Below are 23625 nucleotides of genomic sequence, written 5' to 3'. Positions count from 1 at the left end.
TACCTCTACATAATACATATCTCCCCAGAACACCCTGTATTGAACCCATTTTACAATAGTTTGAAACATTGTTGATGTATCGATAAATGTCCTCAATATAACAGATTGTTTAGAAAAATTATGCGACTGATTATGTGTCTTGGCGAATAGGCTTAACGTGGCCTGTTTGTTGGGGAAAAGCACACTCATGAAAGGATTTATTCTAAATCAATGTGGCCATTAGTTCCCATCTCTTCCTGGGACTTTAGGGTTGGATTATTTCACAGAGAACATCACCCAGGGCTCGCTTCTTTGTTAGGCATACTTTGTTTTTGCAAAGGTCATTTGAGATTGATTTGAGTTCTCAATCTATATCTTCTAAATCTCTTTAAAGAGAGTCTTAGAGTGAAAATCCATTTCCAAAATGCTCCAAACATGCTTCCAAACATCACAACCTACCTAAGTAATTATGCGCAAGAAGTTGAACTAAATTGTTACAAAAATGCAATTATAACACGGCAACTATGAAGAAATTGCTAAGAAGTGAAGTGCAGTCTCCATTACACGTAGACACATAATAAAAAACTGTTTTCTACAAGAACAGCATTTAGGGTGCATATACGAAGGACGAGTAATGCTCGTTATTTCATTTTCAATTAGTACAAAGCAAAACAGAAGCATCCGCAGGTGCTACGTGGGTGGCAACACGTTGTTCTGCTAGGCCTCATAACCAATCAAAACACACATTCAAAGAATCATGAGGACTGCTCACTTTTCGCTGTAATGTTGGTTGAGGGTGGGGGGTCAGACCCATAACTGAGGTAATGGCGGGAGAAAATCTATACTTTCAGCTCCCTATGATGCTACTTTCAGTCATTATGTTCGCTTTTAGACACGCTGAGAGTGTGTGTCTGTGTACACATGTGATCACCAAGTGTTTATGTAATTAGGCCGTATTGCCTGGTCATCCTGGTCCATTTTTACCTTCCCTCCTTTTACCTTCTTTCTCAAATATTGTCCTGTCCTCTCACTCCCTCTCCTTCTCCCTCTCTCTCTCCCTCCCTCTTCCCTTCCCTCTCTCCCTCTGTTGGGCTCTCTGTCCCTCTCCTCTCTTTCTCTTCTCCCTCTCCTCTTTTCTTTCTCTGTCTCTCTCTCCCCCCCTCTCTCTCAACCTCCCCTCTTTTTCTCAGTCCCTCTCCCCCTCTCTCTCCCCCCTCTCTCTCAACCTCCCCTCTCTTTCTCAGTCCCTCTCCCCCCTCTCTCTCCCCCCTCTCTCTCAACCTCCCCTCTCTTTCTCAGTCCCTCTCCCCCTCTCTTTCTCTCTCTCTCTCTCTCTCTCTCTCTCTTCTCTCTTCTCTCTTTCTCTCTCTCCTCTCTCTCTCTCTCTCTCTCTCTCTCTCTCTCTCTCTCTCTCTCTCTCTCTCTCTCTCTCTCTCTCTCTCTCCCCCTCCCTCTCCTCTCTGTGTGTCTCCCTCTCCTCTCTCCCTCTCCCACTCTCTCTCTCTATCTCACCCTCTGTTGTCCTTCCCCACCATTCCACCATCTGCCCCCTTCTGCAGATGCACAGCAACAAAACAAGCACAAATTAGCCAGACGGCCATTGAGTGTTTGGTGGCGGCGTATGATTTGTGTGTCCTGGTGCTCGTGTTCCCCTCGTCCATCCCCCGCGTCCTGGCCCTGGTGGCTGCCTCCGCTGTGGGGGTAGCGGCGTGGGGACGAGGGAGGAACAAGCCCATGATGAAGGCCTGACCTTTGGACGCGCTCCGTCATTAGCGTCCAGACCGGGGGGATGCACAGCGGAGGGAGGGAGGCCGGGGGGGGGGGGGGGGAAAGAGAGAAGGCGTGAGTGAGTAACAGGGTGAGAATAAGTAGGAGCAATGGCAGACAGACAGACATTCAGACAGTCAGACAGAGGAAGGGATAGAGAGTTGGGAAGAGAGAGAGTGATAAGAGGCAATGATCTCTTATGCAAGCACTTTTTGGTAAAGTCATAGCCATATTCTGTGATATTACATGTGGAGCTGGGTCTGTGTTAAGTGTTGTTATTTTCCGCTCATAGGTGGGGTGCGGTGTCGAATTCACATCTTCTGCGTGTGAGGCTCGCTCTGCAGGGTGCCTCCAAAACAATGATCAGCCTTTCCAGAAACCACCTACAGACACACACAGACTCATGTACAATCAGGAACACACAAACACACACATACTCACACACAAGCACAGGCAAGAACACATATACACTGAAACACACACAAACGCATACACCCGCACAAACACACACACACACACACACACACACACGTACACACACACACACACACACACACACACACACACACACACACACACACACACACACACACACACACGTACGTACGTACGTACGTACGTACGTACGGGCATAGATGCCTGGGCTCAGCCCATGGCTGCCTCCCTATGAGACCATTCCCCTTCGGTGAATGGTACCACCTTCGGCGATAAAGAAGCTACCTCACACAACCCCACACTCACACACACACACATACACACAAAGCCAGATATATAGCAATACACTGAGCGATATTCGGAGGCAACCTCCGCACTCACAAGTACGTGCAGGTAGGTCGGCGCGGAGCGGCTTCACAATGGTTAGCTTAGCTACACGGCTGCCAACATAACTCCAAACCCTGCGGCGTGATCCTACTTCATCTTTACTAGCTCGAGGTGAGAGGAAGAGAGCTCAACACCTCAAGAAAAGACAATCTACACCTTGCAGACATTCGAACATAAAGGGAGAACTGTGGAGGGTTGGGGGGCGGGGTGGGTGCATTATGGTATTGGTGGTGTGGGGGTGTTTGCTTGCTAGGTTTGCATTGAAGAACAACAAAACACAGACAAAAAAAACAGTTTAGCATTTTTCCGGGGCGAATGGTGGGACCTTTAAGCATTCAAATTTGAATTGTGAATAGATTTAAATAACTTAAAAAAACATAATATCAAAATAAAAATGTCTACAAAAAATGATATTTGCTTATAATTATTAATAGATTTACAGTTTTATATACATTATACATCAATATGAATCTGTTCATATATTTACTTTACCAACGGTCACCAATCCTCAGCTCGGTTAACCTATTTTATTCGCACCAAAACAGCATTTGCGGGGTCTCTCCCCCCCGGTTGCAGGGGCGGTTTATTTATGCCGCTTTTCCACTGCATGGTACCAGCTCGACACGACTCGACACGACTCGACTCAGCTCGCATTTTTTGCGTTTCCACCGCGGTACCATGGTATCTGGTACCTGAAGTGGCTGCTTTTTCTAGTACCTACTCGCTCTAGGTTCCAAGCGAGCTGAGCCGATGCTAAAAGGTGACGTCGGCAGACGGCCGGCGACTGGTTGGCCAGAGAGTGTGACGAAGTCACGAGAGCGACATGGCAACCATGCTGGTAACATCCATAGCAGCGCCGCAGCCAACATGTTCCACTTCTCCAACTTCTTCAAGATGCCAGCTAATAATAGTAATGTGATCGATGTCCTCCATTGTTGTTATGTGGGTTCTGTCCATGTGTGGGTTGCGTATATGTTGTTTGCGTCGCGTACACAAATACGTCACGGCCCTTTCGCGCAGCCGACCCCGCCCACGTCCAGGAGGTACTATTTGCGGTGGAAAAGCACCCGTGCTGCTACCGTGTCGAGTCGTGTCGTGTCGAGTCGTGTCGAGTCGAGCTACATGTGCGGTGGAAAAGCGGCATTAGAGTGTTTTACAGTGACGTGTTGATGGACAACGCTTTGCCCCCCAGGCTGATCCGGCCTGGGTTGTACCGCCGCCGTAATTGCCCCGACCGGTCGCAGTAATGGTGCTCTTGCTGCAGCGCGCTGGCTTCTCATTATGCTAATGTATTCATCACAGCTCTCGTTGGGTGACCTTATCTATCAGGGTTTAATTTCCAACACATTCCTTTATAATTGTAACTGTTTCTCTTACTCACTCGTCTACCAGCACCTCTCATCCCCTCCCCCAATCCCTCAAATCCTCCACCTTTCAAACCTCCCTCCCCCCCTCCCCTGCATTCCTTTAACCTGTGGCGACTTCCCGCCCCACATTCACCGCCGGCGCAGGCACTGCTGCCCCGGTCAGAAATTAATAAGCCATTATGGCGGCCTGCCGCGACCGCGCTCTGAGCGACGTGTCGAGTCGCGGCACGCTGTCGACCACTGATTTCCACTGAAATGGTCGGCGGGAGGAAACCGTGACTTCACCAACAGCTGGTGGGGAATGAGGAGAATGTATGTATGTGTGTGTGTGTGTGTGTGTGTGTGTGTGTGTGTGCGTGTGTGCGTGTGTGCGTGCGTGTGTGTGTGTGTGTGTGTGTGTGTGTGCGTGCGTGCGTGCGTGCGTGCGTGCGTGCGTGCGTGCGTGTGTGTGTGTGTGTGTGAGTGTGTTGCGATGGCGGCGGTGTTCACCTTTTAGCTGTCACTCGGCTGATTGGATTAGCCCAGAGATAACTGTATCATGCACTGTGGCGCATTTGATTTACAGGGGAAAATGATGATGTGCCCTTTAACTCTGCCCATTTAATGGACAGAGATGAAATTACCTGTGAAAGCTGTTATTACAGAATTGTATAAATCTTTTTCTGTCTGTGGCTGAATTTAATCATTTTCTGCACTGAAGTAAATGCATTGTCTCGAACCGCGGCAGGTGACACTGTCGCTTCGTACTTTGAGTCCTCCTGCTTTCCCCCCGGAAGCGCTTCCTCTTGTGTTGTGATTGAGCTGTCACCGTAACGCAATTATCACCCGGTGAAGGCACTGCAGCAATATATTAAAAGTTCATCAAGCCTCGTGTTTTTATGTAGACTCAATATAGACTGTGAACCAAACTCGGATATTCATGCAAAAATCATGTCCCTCGACGGCTTTACCGCGGCGGTGGAATGATCTCCATATGCAAGCCTTCATGTATCCGGGCTCCCTGTGTCACATTGTCTACATGGTATGCTGTTTGAATTGTGGCTCAGGTCTTGAAAACAACAACAGAAACAACAATAAACAACACGGGACGGACCAGGGCCGGCACAAGCTGATGAAATGGAGCACAACGCGGGTACGGCGATTGAAATCACCAAAGCTCTCCAGACGCAAACACAAGCGCTCCCATTCCGCAGCTAGTTGTGTTTTTCCCATTTAGCCGGCGAGAGGCAGAGGCACTGACTTCCTGGCGTTCCGACCTCTGTCTGCCGCCTTCCCGAGCGCAGGTTATCGTTTGCCATTTAGTGAATGTGTTCAGCGCCGAATTCCAGTGTTTGTTTGCAGAAATTGAGGTCGCCTTAGAGTGCACCTTCCCGGGCGCTGTCTAATCGGCAGACTCGTTAACGCGACGCTGCCGGTGGGAGAAACGCCGTAGAGCCTGGCAGGTGAGCGGACCGCCCAGCGTGGTCACAGTTCAAACACAGCCCAGAGGAAAACAATTACAAATGAGCGTGTCTATTTTAATGCTGAATGAAGATACAATTGGTTCCAGGCCAACCGATTCTGTACAATCACATCACCTGACGCGGACGGCACTGTCTGCCAGGCGTTTATGTTTCCTTCCTATCGATTAGGGATTTAACAGTGTTTAGTTTTTTGATTTAAGTCAGCGCCGCGCGTCGTGCAGCTAATCACTTACTGTTTGAGCATTAGCGATTTCCGACGACGGCTTCGATCGGCTGAAATGCATCCCAGGAGAGTTCTTATCCGCTAACTGATTGCGCCGCCGGTTGATTATATTCAACAACCCCAACCCCCCCCTGCCCCCCCTCACACACAGTCACACACACACTCCTCCCCACACACACACACACACACACAACCACAGACACACTTCCATCCATTCAAGCGCTACTTCCTGAGACTCGAGCAGCATATCCGTCTATGCTGCTAATCTCCTGAAGATGGAGTTGCCTCTTCAGTTCTGTTGCGGGGGGCGTGGAGGCTGGGGGAAGGGGGGGAGAGGGGGAGAGGGGACACAAGCTAATCACACAGTGAATCTGAGCAGTAGACAGCATGAAGGGGTTCATGTGTAATTAATCCAGAACAATGCCGTGGATTACGCCTGGCGAGCGAGAGGCGGATCTAAGTGACACTGGAATCAAACACACCACACGGCATTGGATCTTCGGCACTCAGCGCCCGTTACACAGTTCATCCTCTCATCATCAACACCATAGAGGGAGTCTCTTACTCTCTTTGTTCCGACACAAACAAAGACGCACAATTGTAAACAGCTTATAAATCCCCCATGTGTGTATGTTTCTTGGTCCGATGACGTTGTAGGCCATGGTGAGGACCACAAGTAGGCCATCCCGTGATTAACCCAGGCACAGGTGCTGCAGACGCAGCAGCGTCCAGGACTGTAGGTCGACACAATTGTCCTAGCTTTCAGATGGATGCACCTCTTGGAGAGAAAGAGGCCATTAAAGACTCCATTAATTAAATAAGAACATCATGGTTTCATTTTAATTCTCTATTTCTAGCCCAAAGCATTATTTTTCCCGCCACCGGGGATAGATGTTAGCTCTTGCAGATTCATCAAACTTCAAATGCTGGTTGGTCCGCGGTTTGCATTGGATTGTAAAAATAAAAGTGTGCCAGTCTCACATAAAACAAGTCAATTCAGTATTTTATAGTCATTTCGCTCTACTTACTAGCATCTGTTTCAAAACGCCTTTAGAGTTGGCATTTGCCAAATTGCCAAGCAGTGTAATTGTATTACTTTATTTTATTGTGAAAGAGCCAAAAGTCATGAATATGTATGCAGACGTCACTTAATACACATGAATGTGTATCGGACGGAGCTGTTCGTGATTTCCTCTAAGTGCACTGGGGTCGCTGCATTTTGGGTCAGTGGTTCCCATGAATATTCATCGGCGTAGTGCTTGCGTGTTCCCAGGCTTCCCCGAGCTCCTGCTTCACCACTCCGCTTGAATCGCACACACAGCTGTTAGTTTTACATATAGTCACATCTGCCTCTTACTTCACATATATGTGAATCGAAGTGGTTGAGACGAAGATTAATAAAACATAATGTTTTTTTTTTCTCCACGATTGAATATGCTACCGTACAGTGTTGCACATTAACCTGAATCAACCATATGCAAATCACGACTCGTGACGAACCCAATAGACTATGGAGGAGCGGTGGGTCCCGTCGTAGAAACCAGAGAGCGGACCACACAGTTAACCATGTGGGTGGGTTCTTTCTTTTGGCCATGGGTCAGCAGCAAGGGGTCCGTGATGGAAGAGGGGGGCTGGCCGGTTTGTGCTTTAAGCCTGATGCTCGTTTTATTTCGCCCTGAAAGACGGAGAGAATGAATGGCAAGCGTGGCTAGGGGGAAAGCTCCAGCACCGGACCCTGGGGGCTGTTACTCAATTATGCCCCTTAATCACAGCCGCAGCTCGCGAACACTGCTTGGCACGGGGGCGCGGCCGTCCACCGGGCCACTCGATGGGAGCCATTGATCAAGCCCTGCCACTGTGTGCTCTGGAACCTGCAGGGAGGGTTTGGAGGGAAAGAGTCAGAAAAAGCAAAGGGCTGAAAGAACGGGCCACAGGAGAGACTTGCTAAGTTGACGTGCGTCTGTTGTGAGGTGAAAAAATAACACAGAGCCCGGAACGCTGAATATTAGTGAATATAAAAATGGATGCATGAATTTCTGAGTTCCTTTAAGGTCAGCGGAACCCCCCCCCCCCCCCGCTGTTTTACCATTATTATTTGTTTGTGTTTGAATCTTTAGCTTTCAATGGTCTCACCGACGCCCTGTCCTCCCTCTCTCCGTCTCCACAGTCAACAAACACAAGCCGTGGATCGAGACGTCCTACCACGGGGTGATCACGGAGAACACCCACGTGGTCCTGCTCGACCCCCCCCTGGTCGCCCTTGACAAGGATGCCCCCGTGCCCTACGCAGGTACGCTTACATTCCCACTCTTGGTTGTCAAGGTGTGTGTGTGTGTGTGTGTGTGTGTGTGTGTGTGTGTGTGTGTGTGTGTGTGTGTGTGTGTGTGTGTGTGTGTGTGTGTGTGTGTGTGTGCGCGTGAGTGTGTGCGTGTGTGTTAGATGGGTATTGATGAGTCAGGAGCCAACCTGCCCATGTAAGCATAGCCCCAGGATCTACTCAGCAGCCTTGATGTGTAGCTTTGTGTGTATGTATGTGTGTGTGTGTGTGTGTGTGTCTGTGTGTGTATGTGATTTTTTTGTGTGTGTAGATGTGTGTGCGTGTGTGTGTGTGTGTGTGTGTAGATGTGTGTGTGTGTGTGTGTGTGTGTGTGTGTAGATGTGTGTGTGTGTGTGTGTGTGTGTGTGTGTGTGTGTGTGTGTGTGTGTGCGTGTGTGTGTGTGTGTGTGTGTGCGGGATGGGGGGTGGGGGGGCTTAAATTGGCTTTATATGCTGAAACTGCTGCTCAAATATTCTGTATTTTTTACGCCCGTCGCTGTTTAACCCCGCTTGAGGCATTCGCTGACTCAAACGATCTAATCCAATCAAGTCCTCGGGAAGTTCTCTCCCAAAGAAAATTAGGTTTCAATTCATATTCAACATGGATCTTGTATCCTTCCTGCGAAATACATGGGAGTAGTTGAGTTCACACACACACACACACACACACACACACACACACACACACACACACACACACACACACACACACACACACACACAGATACCCCCCCCCCCACACACACACACACACACACACACACACACACACACACACACACACACACACACACACACACACACACAGATACCCCCACACACACACACACACACACACACACACACACACACACACACACACACACACACACACACACACACACACACACACACACACACACACAGATACCCCCACACACACATACAGACACACACACATACACTCACTCACAGACACACAAACACACACTCACTCACACACACACACAAACACACACATGCATACACACAAGCACACACACACACACACAGACACATAAACACACACACACACACACACACACACACACACACACACACACACACACACACACACACACACACACACACACACACATAAACACACACACACACACACACACACACACACACACACACACACACACACACACACACACACACACACACACAGACCAGCTACACACACACGCACATAAAATAAAAACAACAATCAAAAAAAGAATTAAATAAAGTAGCGATGGACCCCCCTCCACCCCCTCTCTCTCTCTCTGTGGCCATTCCAATTCCCTGTAGGACTGCCAGTTCTGGTGGGACATGGTGGGCTGAAGGCTAGTTGGCCAGGCCTGGTCTCATGTCTCCAGCCAGGCTGGCTATTGTGACAAAGCCCCTATCTCCCACCCCATCCATCCACACTCCCTCCCGCCATCCATCCATCTAGCCTCCAGTCAGGATAGAGATGATGAAGAGAGAGTGGCATGGAAAGACAAAGGGGGGGAAGGCAGCAGGATGTGTGTGCATATTTATAATATGTTTGTGTCTCTGTGTTAGAATCTGTTGTCTGTGTGGGCAGCTGAGGCCTGAGGGAGCAAGCTGATAATGGCCAGCCTACAGAGACAGACAGAGAGAGGGAGAGAGGGTGGGAGGGAGACAGAGAGACAGAGGGACAGAGAGAGAGAGAGGATAGGGAGGTAGCTTGCTTACCATCAAATGTCCCCCGAACCTCAAACACACACACAAACACACGCACACACCCAGGCATATGCACACTGGACGTGCACTGGGAACAGGTGTAGTGTGTATTTCTAGAGCACGACACTCAGGTCTCTTACTGAATTATTGATGACGTTGGACACAAAAAACATTATTATCACCTCCAATTTTATCTTCCTTCACTGACTCCATCAGCTTATCAGCTTCTCTCTCTGTCTCTCTTTCTCTCTCTCTCTCTCTCTCTCTCTCTCTCTCTCTCTCTCTCTCTCTCTCTCTCTCTCTCTCTCTCTCTCTCTCTCTCTCTCTCTCTCTCTCTCTCTCTCCTCTCTTCCTCTCTCTCTCTTTCTCTCTCTTTCTCTCTCTTTCTCTCTCTCTCTCTCTCTCTCTCTCTCTCTCTCTCTCTCACACACAGCAGTTTGTTCACATCACAGTTGAATATTTCCACATCAGTCCCAAATCCCGATATATAGGTTCCAACCAACAACAAGAATGAGCAACTATTTTCCATGCATTTTTCTGTCATTTGTATGCTCCTACCTCTTTCCTCCTCAATTCTCTCTCTTGCTCTCCCTCATATCCCCAAAGAAATGGCCAGTGATAAACATAAAGGTTCTTCAATCATTTGTTGTTAAATTAGCTCGAAGCGACTCCTGCGTCGCTGCACTAAGTTGTCCAGGCGAAGAGTGGCAGGTCAGCTGGCAGGTACAATCTCCTTAAGCCTTTTTACCAAGGACCATTCGCTCAGGTATAACCTAACCCACTTGTCACAGAAACATTAGCAGAGCCCGGGTGACAAACAGCGCAATCTTACCTGGCTAACGAGTTAATGGTGCAAAGCATGAAACATCTGTCCTCCTACAACTGTGTCTTTAAGCATGCTAGATGAAACCAAAATGAGAATGTACCAACAGAGGCATTTATTAGCACATTGCAGAAATCCAGTGCTAGATTATTAACCCCTTGTTAGATCAGACCCTTCAACAGACGACGCAGGACGGTGAGTGAGAAAAATCTGAACAGAAAACGATTTTAGTTATCATCAAATGTGCAATATATTCCAAGAAGAAATTGCGGCTGTAAAACGAGCGTGATGGGTTCAACCAATTGAGCTTATGCTCAATCTTTGGCTCAAAAATCTTTTATGTATTAACAGGATTGCCTTATAATGAACTAACTAATAAACGTGAATGATGATGGATGATGATTGATAATATTGAAACCAAGTGCAAAATAGTGTAGCGAAGGCAGTTCGATGAAGGGGGGGTTATTTGATAAGTCTCTGTGTGCATTTGGATCGTTCATATAATATATACCTGTTTTGGAGCCTATTCTTGGTTAGTTGTTTGACATGTTTCACTGTTCGAAACCTAAGCGTATACCTCCTTCCACATTCCATGTAAATACATCTTAAGACTACAAATGCATACACAGCCATCATGACTCGTATTTTGTTGCATAATTTTATTGAATAAATATAGTTGTGGATTGCAGCATAAACAAGCCTTGTCTTGCCTCCTTGGGCACGATACATCCATAAACAAATCTGTATACCAGGTCATCTGATAAATCCTAGCCTGTAGGCGTACTCTGATGGTGTGACAAATACTGCGCCAATGACTGGGCTGGCTTAAAACAATATGGGCCATCTCTTAAATGCAATGGCGTCCGCCAATTTCAAAGCCTCAGAGACGACGTGTCAGATGCAGTCATGGCAATGGCCGCTATGGTCGCTTTGAATAGATTCGTCCTTCATGCCTTTCTGCATCTGGCGATAGGCTTGTTCTGGCAGGTGAGGAATCAAAGAGGAAAAGGCAAGTAGACGAGGAGCCCCAATGCGCTTCGTTTCAGCCAATTAGAAAGCATGCGTGGCATGGATTACATTTCTCATGGGCATACTACTGAAGTGTGCATGTACCCATGTAATTAAGCGTAGGCTGATTACATTTTTCATAATAATAGTGGAAACCACACTTATAAACAAACAAAAACTGCACACTACAGGGTGTGTAACAAACCGTTGGCATAATTTATGGAATCTGAACAAGGGTTAAATTCCGTTGGGTGGAATACATTAACTTTGAATTATTTTAATTTGGCCAGAGGGACTGCTCCAGCCATCAACGATAAAGATGGCCGCCACTTAGTGGTCCTGTTGATCCATGGGCTAAGCGCGATGTCTACTGCTAGTGTTAGCCACATTCGATACTAAAATAGGACAAACTTGACTGTCAAATCTAGGACATTTATTACAACCACTCAAAGCCATCGAACCATGGCATAATTAGTTATTGGTTCGTTTATCAGTTGCCTTTCGGAGTAGAAACATTAACACTTTCAACATCGTAGTGGTGAATAGCAAGTCTGTCATGTCAGTCTATCATGATATTTAGCTGAAGTGGCTGTTTTTTGCTCATTATTGTGATAGCCGCTGCATTAGAGTTTTCTATTTTAGCCAGTGTGTGTGTGTGTGTGTGTGTATGTGTGTGTGTGTGTGTGTGTGTGTGTGTGTGTGTGTGTGTGTGTGTGTGTGTGTGTGTGTGTGTGTGTGTGAATGTGAAGCTTTACACACACGTAAAGCTTCACATTCAAGGTATTTTGTTTGGATTGATGTGTCATAGGCCATGGTGTTGCAGCAGGCATTATCTGTTCCCGTCTCTCTCTCTCTCTCTCTCTCTCTCTCTCTCTCTCTCTCTCTATATATATATATATATATATATATATATATATATGTTTATCCCTCTCTTTCCATTGCTGTTTATTCAACACTGTTGTATTTAGAAAATAATAACCAGCATCCCACCAACGATTCAAGTCACCCCATATGTTATGCATATCGTTTTTTTTTAGATTAGTGTAATGTAAGGTAAAGGCCATAAATTAATCTAATATGGCCCAAGAAAAAATACAAAATACTAATTTAAGCTCAAACTCAAATATGATTTGTGAAAATAAACTATGGCAATCAATTCCCTACTTCAAATTGACCAAAACAAGGCTGAAAGGATTAAACTGGGATGAAATCAAAATGAAAACCATACTGACACTCGTGTTCTGTGGAGAATTCTGTCTTTACAGCTTTATGCTGAAGGAAGGTAAACACACATGAGTGGGCATAACATCTCATTAATGTGCTGTGATTAATTAGCCTCTTACTGTCTTTCTAATTTTGGAAACCGATCTGAAGCTAATTACAAAAAAGTCTCTCATTAGCACTATAGGGCTAAGCTTATTGCTCTCCGTGGGAGGATAACTGCAAAAACAATTGTGCTAATTAGCACGAAAGGAATGACGCTTTTTGGTGGTAGGGAAAACCATATCTCGTGATGTGAGGGAGGCAGGACGAACAGAATTTGTAGAATTTATATGAATTGCAATCATATCTTGTACCAATAATTAAAAGTTAATTACACACCCTGAGTTGACTAAGCGTCTGCAAACAGAGCAAATCACCTGCCAGACAGGCTTTCAAAATCTCTGGAACATGAAGACTAGCCTAGCAGCGCCTCATTGGTGGCAAAATTACCAACATTCTTTACTCAAGCAGAAGTACAGATACTAGTGTGAAACAATACTCTGGTAAAAGTAGAAGGGATTCAACTTCTTTACTGGAGTAAAAGTGAAGTACAGGCTCTGAATTGCATTCAAAGTTTAAAAGTAAAAAGTAGCCCTCTGACTTCCAGCTGATTCTTTGCAAAGCTCACTGAACCTTAAGTCATATTAATGTAATTCAAAGTCTGTTAAAGTTAAACCATAAGAATGCAAAATAAAAAGATTATCGATAAGTCCCTCAAAAGCATTACAACTTAAGTAAAAAGCCTGTTTTGAAAATGTAAGTATATTAGAAAGTACAGATATTTGTACTCAAATGTATGGAGTAAAAGTAGAAAAGTACCACTTTAAAGTAAAGATACCTGTGTTTGTACGTTGTTACTTCTCACCTCTGCAAAGCCTCTCACCTCTCCAAATCTATATCACTAAGTGCCCTAGCTATCCCTACCCTTTCATTTATTTTTCCATGGAACTGATATCCAATTTCATGAAGTTGAAGAAACAAGGATTTTGGATGGCAAGTAAAACAAGTAAAGTGGCTTTTAAACAGCATGAGCTGCAGTACAACATGAGTCATAGTGGCCCTTATCTCTATAGTCACAGCAGACATGTTCACACTTTGTCACATAGTTGAAAGCTTTTTCATTTGACATTGAATTTAATCGTATTTCTTGTTATTAATGAGAATGGCTTAGTGAAAACGGATAGCCGGATTTGTATGACAGCAGAAAGTTTAAAGAAATAATTGAAAACATTGTAAACTGGTAGAAAATCGAATGAAAGCACTTTTCGCTAGATTACCCTTTTTGCTAGCTGCTACTTTTAGTTCTGGTTTGAGATAGTGGAGACAGATGAAGAAAAATAAATTATACTTCAGAGTGCTTCAGACTCTTTGGCTTCAAGACAATGGAGCCATCATTCTGCCATTGTTCACATGCTCATTTATTAATGAAGCTCTGAAATCCAATCTGCTTCCTCACTGAAGCACACAGATGAGGCAAATAGTCTTAGTAATGAGGTTTTTTCCAGCCTTTTTGTTTCCTAATGAGCAATGTGAGATTAGATTAATTTAGTGCCCTTGATTTTGCTCCTCTTATAGAAGGCACATTGAGAAAGTTTCGTCATCATTGGCCTCGACATTATTACTTAAAATAATATATATAGTTAACTTAAACTTAAAGCTTAAAGCATCATTGCTTCTTGTTGATACTGTGTTTGACAATGAGTTAATTTCAAACTGTGTTCAAGTAACTTTGTTTTTGTCTGAAACCACACACTTGTTGGTTGTTAAGATCAGTGATTCATCTTGGTTACTGCATTATTTGAAGCCACTCCAATGTTTCCAGAACCTTAACACATTGTGGCTAGGTTTATCAAGCAAACAGCTATTGTGCATGTTTTTCACAATAAAACAACAACCTTGCATGTCAAAGGAACAATGCTACGACTTAGACACTGTGAGGAGATATTTCACTTAAAGGACCAATAGGTTGCAAAGCATAGAGGAAACAATCCATCACGTATGAGTTCAACATGAACCTACACCCCTCACCTTACTACACGTTACAAGAATCTCCATAATGGATGGTCTATAACTCATATGAAAGCCAAACTACTTGTAGATCAGCACATTGTTAATGTTGTGCTATTAAGTCAGACATAAACACAGATAACACACAGATTTGATGTATGGCGGAAAATCCTTTATTAATAAGTGTACTCAGTTTCCAAACGATGTTGCAACTTAATGTATTCATGATTAATGCGGTGCATGGGTGACTCTCCCCGTGTGTTTTTGTGTGTGTTTTAACTGATTGACTCCCTCTCTGCAATAAGGTCTCCAACTCGGCACACAGGTTAGACAACATTCTCGGGCACACACACCCAAACACACAAGCACACACATTCATCGTCATCATTATGATCATCGTCCTTCATTAACTACATACTTTCAACTGCACCATTTTATTGAGTGGACATAATCTTAACGCAAAATCCATTTGTCCGCCACGCTTAATTACATTTCTAAAAAGCAGGAGCCGAATGAGAAGAGTAACATTTATCTCATTACATCGCGGGAGCAAGGTGAAACAAATGTGGGAATCAAATGCTCTGGGCTTTCCTCGGTAGTGGGTGGAACAGACAGTCTGAATATTATTTAAATAGTTTAAATGTCGCCTCCATCATTAATTCCCCATCGCGCTAAACCCTGCCTGGCCCATGTTTGAAACGAACAAAAAGGTTATTTCACCATCATCATCATCATCATCAGCATCATCATCATCATCATCATTGGTCCAGTGTTCGCCCGGCGACGTTGCACCTCACTGCCATTATCCCAGGAGGATGAGAAGGAGGAGCAGGAGGAGAAGAATGAGGAGGTGAAAGAGGAGGAGGAGGAGGAGGAGGAGGGAAAACGACATGAGATACCACATCTCCTTTCTCGTGGCCTGCTCTTTCTCGCTACCCTGCGTATGTAAAGAAGATGAGTTTTTTTCTGTTTGGATGTGGACTGGATTAGCGGGGAACACACAGCTGTGTGGCTCTGTGGTCCCGAGGGCCCGGCCGATGCGTGGCGTTCGCCATCAGGGCCCCCCCCATCTCTTGCTCGCTCCATCGTGGCATGGCGATCTGTCTCCTCCTTTCATCTCCCTGCTTCTTAACGCGTCATCGGGGATAATATGATTACCGTGTGTTGGCCGGCAAGTATATATCAAAGAGCCAATGAGCTGCGATTGAGCGGTGGGGGGGGGGGGCGAGGGGGGGGGTCTTAATGGATTCAGTGGATGAGACCAGCAGGAGGATTAGCCCAGGGATGACATTTATATTTGCATGGTGGATGCGATGTATCAGTCTCTCGTTTTTCATTGCGGTGAAGGCGTAACCTTACTCATGCGTGTATATGATCAACATCCTTTGAAAGTGTGTTTTGAACATGTGTGTGTGTGTGTGTGTGTGTGTGTGTGTGTGTATGTGTGTGTGTGTGCGAGAGTGTGAGACTGTGAGTGCACATTTCTGCTTTAGTATTTCAGTTGATACGCATGCACATTTGTGTGTCGAGTGTGCCTTTGGATGTGTGTGTGTGGGGGCCTGTTAATGTGAGTGTGTACACGTGTGTGTGTGCATATGTGTGTGTGTGTGTGTGTGTGTGTGTGTGTGTCTGCGTGCGGGTGTATATGACCTCCCCTCCTGCGTCTCTTTATGCGATGCATGTGCTGCAGGAGTTTCATGTGACAGCATATCACTCGTTGAGTGACAGCTGGAGAAATGGATGCGTTAAGTTAACAAAGATTTACCGGCGCATGAAGGAAGGCCCCTAAGAGGATGACAACTATCAACACCCCCATTTTTCATTCACATGGCCTATTCCAAACAAAAGAACCACAGGAAAAGAACCCTATGAATAGATTATCTATATTATGTTTGAGTAAGCAGACACACATACACATACACACCGTAGTCTTTGTAGTTAAAGAAGAAACTGCTAAAACCATCATAAAAACAAAACGAAAAACGAAACCATCATAACTTACATACTTATAATTGGAAACAGGAAATGAACTCTGGCCTATTGTAAAGCATGCAGATGCACAAACGCACTGCATATACACACAAACGTATATGCACACACACACACATACGTACGCACACAAACACATGCACTCACGCACACACACACCCAAAAACCAGGAGGCAGAAATTCGAAAAATGAGTACAACTATTTTCTACTTGCTGTTTAACTTTGAGTTGATAGTCTTGTAAGTGGAGTAGCGCCAGACCCTGGTGGCCATGCGCTTTATAAAATTATCCAGAATTAAGTGTACAAGATGGGTGAGCGAAATCCAATCTGCTCTCTGCCGCCGACATTTTGTGAAAGTTGCCGATGCTGGGGGAGCTTGTGACAGTCCAATTAAGTTTTTTGCATATCCCAGTCTTAAATTATTGTCAGGCGCTGGAGCATAAAATGGAGGTATAACTCAGGCGGGGGAGCTGTGGAGGGGGGGGGGGGGGGGGGAGGGCCGGGCAGCCGCGATCTTGATGCCTGAAACCTAGCTTATTCCGGTAATCGTGTGATTGTCTGCCTGCGTGTGTGTTTGTCTACGGTTAAGTATTTATTTTGATAGTGGCAGCAGTTTTATATTCTTATTAATTTATTATAGCCGTGTGTGTTTAAATGTTTAGACTCTAGGTTTCCACAGACATGATCATCACTGTGGTGAACATTCTATGGCGTAGTGTAAAACATGTTGCAAAATGACACGTATGCAGTCACTGTGTAATTGAAAAATTAGCATAATCACCCCTTTGATTACAGCGGGTTTGATGCCCTTTCTTTTTGGTCGTACCAATGTCACACGGATTCAAAATGAACGCAGTGGTTTTTGCCCAGGTCCCCAGCAAGGCCCTAGCTACTGACACTTTACCCCAAAGTCTTCTGTCCGGGCAAAAAAAAATAAAGTACATCTTATGACCTCACCATTTTACTTTAGTCGCTTCGCTGAACCATTAGGTGTGCGCTCTGAATCGGGAACTATTTTATTCTAATGCTTTCGGGGTGACACACAGATCAAACGTCGTTCAGCTCTGCTTCCGTTTAGGACACAGAAGACGGTGGTGTCCTGTAAATGCAGCGTATAGATGTCAGCCCCGTGAACCTCCCCCCCCGCACCACCTGTGTGTCCTCCCTCGGTGATGTGCATGGCATGGGGCTTCTTCACTCACCTACCCTCTCTTCTCTCCCCCTCTGTCACCAGGCCCTCCTTCCCCATCCTCTCCGTCTCTCCCTCTATAATCTCCTCCGCTTCTTCCTCTGCTACTCTCATCCCCTCTCCCGCTGAAAGCTTTCATCCTTTTATCTTCGCCTCACTCTTTGCGTCTGCAAATCATTTTCAGTGGTTAAAAAAAAAAAAGAAAGAAAAAAGCCACACCTTGGGTCACTGTCTCTCCGCTCTCAAGTTAATAGCTGCATTTCTTTTTTCTTCCCTTTTTCCTTTTTTTCTTCTTTGTCAAACGTGTCACCCCCATGATGAGTTTGTTATCTCGCGTTGTGTGTGAGATGGGGGGGAATCACTGTCCGTCAACATAAACGGCCCCCGTACTTTGTAGGAGACAGCTTGCTGAACCATCAAAATAGTTCTCTCCCTCCCTCCGTCCGACCAGCATTATTTATCTCCCCCCCCTCTGGTCCACATCCCATCTCTCCAGCTCTCGTCATCGCTCCCGTGTTTCTCAAGGTCTCCCACAGGAATCTGATTCCATATGCGAGGAGGACGTCAGTCTGCGATGGGATCGAGAACTTGGGGGGGGGGGGGGGGGGGGGGGGGGGGGGGGCGGGGCTCGGTGTAGCTGCAGGCTGAACACAGAGGTGTCACTCTCGATCCGTCTCTCTCTCTCTCTCCCCCAAGTCTCCGTCTGTACTCTCTCCCTCGCTCCCGCCCCAGTCACCGTCTGTGCTCTCTCCCTCACTCCTTCCCCTGTCTCCGTCTGTACTCTCTCCCTCGCTCCTTCCCCTGTCTCCGTCTGTACTCTCTCCCTCGCTCCTTCCCCTGTCTCCATCTGTACTCTCTCCCTCGCTCCTTCCCCTGTCTCCATCTGTACTCTCTCCCTCACTCCTTCCCCTGTCTCCATCTGTACTCTCTCCCTCACTCCTTCCCCTGTCTCCATCTGTACTCTCTCCCTCGCTCCTTCCCCTGTCTCCATCTGTACTCTCTCCCTCGCTCCTTCCCCTGTCTCCATCTGTACTCTCTCCCTCACTCCTTCCCCTGTCTCCGTCTGTGCTCTGTCTGCCTCGGCCTGGTTTCCCTCTGCATCGGCCCCGGACTGTTGTCCCCCCTGAACCGTCTGTTGCAGGTAGAGGCACCAGGGGCCCTGTTTTAGCGTCTGGCTGCTGTCCGCCCACGCTGTAATAAGAACGCTGTTTTAAGGCGCGCTGGCGGCCCCTCTGTTACATCAAAACGGCCTTCCCACTGGCCCGGGCGACACCATGCGTGTCGTTCTTTCTGTAATGAGTGAATGTGTGATGAGTAACGTTTCGGCTGCCGCGGCTCTGCCTCTTGATATGCATAGCGATGAGTCCGACACAAAGACCCTTCAGAGGGGCTCCTGAGGGGGGAGAGGGGTGTTAGCGGCTCACAGGAATGAGAAGCTGAAGCCAGAGTGTTGAGACGACTCCATATAAACAAGACACGCCAGACTGCGGACTGCGCGGTCGGTGCGTTCGGGGGGGGGGGAGCGGCAGGAGGTCCCCACCCCTCCTGTCTCATAAGTTATTCATGGCCGCTATGATTAATGGGCCTGACTTCATCCGGAGGAAGTTCATCCATTGTGGCGCTGCTCGGAGAACTCGTCATCTCATTTGCATCTCCAGAGGAAGTGGGCTGGAAATAAAGGCGTTTGAATCCGTCGTCCAGAACCTCCCCGCAGACGGAGTCGTCACGTCGTTGGGTGCAGGGGCCAGCGGGCGGTCCACTCGAGGCGGTCCGCCGCCACCGCCGTCATCCCAACCCACGTGGGAGCACCAAACGGAGGGTCGACGCGTGGTGATTTGAACTATCCACTTGGTTTGACGGGGGGCCGGGGGGGGGGGTTTGGGGGGGGGGGGCGTTGGGGGCACACCGGTTCTGGTTAAATCAGTGATGACATCGCCACGGTGTGCGTATCCAAAGCGAGCCCCGGCGCGGCCCACCTCCTCACCCAGTTAACGTCCGTGCAGATTGGAAGTTGTGTAAAGCAATGTTCGGACATATTAGAACCCGCTACACACGCACACACTCACACGCACGCACCAACACTCACGCGCACGCACGCACAAACACACACACACTCACACACATTCACACCCACACACACACACACACACACACACACACACACACACACACACACACACACACACACACACACACACACACACACACGCACGTGCAGACTCAAACACATTCACACGCAAGCACCACACACACACACACACTCTCATATACTCCCTGTTTCAGACCACTCTGTGTGCTGGATAGAATATTTCTGGCGGTTCTTGGAAGCTGCCTAACCGTTTGCGAGAGAAACAGCTGACGTTAGGGTGGGGAAATGTGAAGGCCCCCCCCCCCCCCCCCCCCCCACACTTGCCAAATGACTTGGGCGTGCAAGCCAATGGAATGGCTGCAGGGTCCGGCGGGTTTAGGCCGTGCTGTCTCTTTCGTATAAAAAGGAAGGAAAGAAGGAAAAAAGCTCGAATCTATCAACTGGCGGGCGAGGGAGGGAGGGCGGGGGGGGCTGAAGAGGAGTGCACGCTTAATCACGCTGTGAAACTTAACAACCCGCAGACCCCACCACCTCCCCTTCCTCCTCCTCCACCTCCTCCTCCAACTCCTCCTCCCCACCTCCTCCCTCCTCCCACCTCATAAAACAAATAACACGTAAAGAAAAATGGGGGGGGGGGGTGGGGGGATTCGTATTCAAGCAGGACGTTGCTTCCTTAACGTGAATGATGGGGTGCTGTCAACGCCCCCCCCCCCATCCCATTCTGTGAACCAGCTGCATGATGAGTCGTACCGCAGTCATCACCTCCGTCTGACCTGCCTGTCCGGGCCTCTGTGTCCTGACACTTTAGGGGATTACTAGGAAACCAGATCCAATATGGTGCTTCACACACCATGGGGGGGCGGGGGGATCAGACGTTGGACTTGCTTCACAATATGCTCAGCGGGGGGAGGATGGAGAGTCAGCACTAGAGTCCCTGTCGTCGTCCCCCCCCCACCCCCCCCCCCAGTGTCCGGCTCTCGCAGATCGCCCGCCCTTCCCCTCAGCATCACTAAGGTCCCTCACCGCGGCGCGGCGGGGCGACAGGCGGACAACTGCACTCGTCAACTCTTTGCTTCCAGATCATTCCTGTCTGTCCCCCCTCCATCTCTGCCTGATGTCTGGAGAGAGGCCTGCTGGTACCCGCCGTCGAAGCGGTATTGGAAGGGAGCCTTCCTGCCGCACAGTACGTCATCGGCGGTGGTGTCAGAAGGGCGGCGTATGCACAAGCCACAACGGCGATGATGATCATAGTGATACAAAATGCGAGGGCAAGGTTTGATTCCAAACCTCTAAGCGTTTGGCAGTGAGCGGGCGGAGACGAGGAGCTGTCGGGAGATTACAGAGGAGAGATAGGAGGTGATAGATGTGCCCGGTGTGTAAACTTTAATAGTCCAACCTCGGATGGGAGCAATTTGCCGATATTTAATTAACTGTAATGCGATCAATCAGGGTGTTAAAAGATGGAGTTGTATCGGTACGGGGCAGCCTGCCAAACAGTCTTGTCTCATACTTCATTTAGCCAAAAGAGATTGCCTGAGGAATCGACGGCAGTCAACACAAGTGTACCCAACGGTTGTGTCTCTGGGATTCTCCATTGTCGCCGACGCAGACACAATTGTGTGCAGCGGACATGAATCATCCTCAGCCATTATGAACTCATTATGATGACACGAGTGTCTGTTCGTTAGGCTTTTTTGGAGAACAACTTGTCCATATTTGTAAGTGCATGAGATGGATAATGCACACATGGAAAGCCTTTGATTTACTTGTCATTCAATTGTTTAAATATCAACCTAAATTGCAGTTTCCAAACCTGCGTGGCATCTAGTCAAAGTAATCGCCAATGTTCTTACAAGTTGACTTACTACTGTGATTAAAGTAGGTGTAACATGTTTAATGAGGGCCATAAAATGATGAATCGGCTAAACCTCATGTTTTTAGCTCTCCCAAGTCTCAGGGATGTAGCCTCCTTTGAAACACATTATAGACATCAATACACCCTTACTCTACTTGGATAATCCATTACACCTGTCATGAGAACTTACTGCAATGGCACAACTGTCTCTTATGATTCATAAAGCACTGTGTTGTTTGAAGCCTTCCCTAAACCCTTCATGCAAAATGGATATTGATTATGGGTGAACTATGATGCTTAACCTCTTTCATAATCACTCTCGATATAATGACCTTTGATGGTTCATAGAGGGACATGATGTTGCAGAGTTGTTTGGATGACATTAAATGGGTATTCATTCATCCTACAGGGACTCAAATATTGTAGCATCAAGCAAATAATATGCATCTGGTTTAATTAGCATGTGTTATACTGTGTTATGGATGTTTTATTTGATCGATTGATTGAATGATATTTGATTGATTGATGAATTGAATAATCGTATAAATTTTTAGTGTCCCCTGATGAACTATATGTGAAAACGTTTGCTAAAAATAGTGCTCTCTTCTCTCTTTTTCATCATCATAGTCTTCAAAGGGTGTTCCTTGAGTCTTCTCCTATAGTTCCCCAGTTCTTTGGAGTTTCCGAGCGTCGCGAGTCGATGCAGTGCCGGTGCTCTGGCTGTCGTTCAAAATGAAGCTGTGATTTAGTCTTTTTCAAGAGATCCCTGCTGTGGCCCCCCAGTGGCTCTCTCGCTCCCTGTCCAAAAAATAAAGAAATGCCATCAATAGAACGGCTCCTAAAAGTGTCTGAGAAGATGGACGGCGGCTTCAAGTGAAAATGAAGTGCAAATTGATGGCATATATTATCCTAACCTCAATTTGCTTCTTGACCTTTAGAACTCTCCCCCCCCCCCTCCCCCCCCCCTCCCCCCCCTAAATAAATAAGAGCCCCTCATTTTCATCTGAGCGCGGAGGGTCCGCAAATCAGTAAGACAAGCTATGAGCTGAGTTGAGTTAAAATGATGCAACAGAAAAAAATAATGAATAGGCTAATAAAAGAATGACTGATTAAATTAGGCAGGTAATTGGATTTTGGTTTGTGCAATAAAATAAAGTTGGATTGGATGTAATGAAATTGTCGAGTCATGATTTAGGATTTGGTTTTCACACCAATCTTTTCCTCTTTGTGAGTGGTTAGCACTCTGGTTAGGGGGAGAACTAAAGAGATAAATGACACTTTTAAATCAGCCTAATGTTTTATTAAACGCATTGGCCCCTTCAGTTAGTCCTCGGAATGTCCTTACACTGTGCTCGCGGTCCTTGTCCGAATGGAACTGTTTTCACAGACCCTCTCTGCGTGCAGACAAAACATCCTAACGTTTAATGGGTCGAGGAATAGCTTTTAATTCGTTCAGTTTCAGTAATTTGATCAGTTTATTTTGTGATATTTTATTATTTGCTAATTTGTTTGTTTTTCATCCACATTATACACACAAATAAACACAAACAAAAACACACATGCAAATATATATAGATATATATCTATATATATACAGTATATTGATTTTTTATTTATACAATAAGTACTACCTTGCTGTGTGATGAAATGTTAGTAGGAAATATCTCCATGCAGTCTTTCCTGTGAAGATCACTAAAGTGGGGGCATGCTGTGTGAGTGTGTCTGATGGGGGGGGGGGGGGGGGGAGGCTTGGC

The 23625-nt window shown here is 46.7% G+C and overlaps 1 long non-coding RNA gene across 1 annotated transcript; it reads right to left on the bottom strand.

The window, feature by feature from the left end:
* Positions 1–1462: 1462 nt before the first annotated feature.
* On the bottom strand, positions 1463–5825 carry LOC132475174 (uncharacterized). Its single transcript, XR_009529826.1, has 3 exons — positions 5632–5825; positions 1993–2129; positions 1463–1729 (listed from the first exon to the last, which is right to left on the bottom strand). It is a non-coding gene; the product is annotated as an uncharacterized LOC132475174 (long non-coding RNA).
* Between the last annotated feature and the right edge of the window lie 17800 nt (positions 5826–23625).

Source organism: Gadus macrocephalus, chromosome 16 (genome assembly GCF_031168955.1).
Source record: "Gadus macrocephalus chromosome 16, ASM3116895v1".
Lineage (NCBI taxonomy): Eukaryota > Metazoa > Chordata > Actinopteri > Gadiformes > Gadidae > Gadus > Gadus macrocephalus.
This window is presented reverse-complemented; position numbering and strand designations above follow the sequence as displayed.